The sequence below is a fragment of the Mastomys coucha genome, unplaced genomic scaffold (assembly GCF_008632895.1).
Source record: "Mastomys coucha isolate ucsf_1 unplaced genomic scaffold, UCSF_Mcou_1 pScaffold9, whole genome shotgun sequence".
Taxonomy (NCBI): Eukaryota; Metazoa; Chordata; class Mammalia; order Rodentia; family Muridae; genus Mastomys; species Mastomys coucha.
The window spans coordinates 46,089,628-46,090,488 of record NW_022196915.1 but is presented as its reverse complement, the minus strand read 5'-3'; positions in this window follow the sequence as shown (position 1 = coordinate 46,090,488).

The following is an 861-nucleotide window of genomic DNA, read 5'->3' as shown; positions in this document are numbered from 1 at the left end:
TGTGTGTGCTGCTGTGTGTGTGCTGATGCTGTGTGTGTGCTGCTGCTGTGTGTGTGCTGCTGTGTGTGCTGCTGCTGTCTGTGTTGTGATGCTGTGTGTGCTGCTGTGTGTGTGCTGTTGTGTGTGTGCTGCTGCTGTGTGTTTGCTGCTGTGTGTGTGCTGATGCTGTGTGTGTGCTGATGCTGTGTGTGTGCTGCTGTGTGTGTGCTGATGCTGTGTGTGTGCTGATGCTGTGTGTATTCTGATGCTGTGTGTGTGCTGATGCTGTGTGTGTGCTGATGCTGTGTGTGTGCTGATGCTGTGTGTGCTGCTGTGTGTGTGCTGCTTTTGTGTGCTGCTGCTGTGTGTGTGCTGCTGTGTGTGTGCTGGTGCTGTGTGTGTGCTGCTGTATGTGTGCTGATGCTGTGTGTGCTGATGCTGTGTGTGCTGCTGTGTGTGTGCTGCTGCCTTGTGTGTGCTGCTGTGTGTGTGCTGCTGCTGTGTGTGTGCTGCTGTGTGTGTGCTGCTGCCTTGTGTGTGCTGCTGTGTGTGTGTGCTGCTGTGTGTGTGCTGCTGCTGGGTGTGTGCTCCTGCTGTTTGTGTGCTGCTGGGTTTGTACTGATGCTGTGGCGCTGAGAGTATGAACACAGTGAAAGATGGTGGTCTGGAGTGTATGGCGCCTTGCTGCTTGGACGGCAGCAATAAGGACTAAACACTGAGACTTCTCTTCTTGATGGTTTACTCAGGAAATTTTCTTTTGTGTTAACAGCTCTTTTAGGTTCCTAAGTGTTATGGCTCTTCTGCCTCCCAGGCGCCACCTGCCTCCGTGGAATGGGGCTTCTTGCTTCTAGGTGCCATGGCTCTTCCCGCTTCTGTTAAACG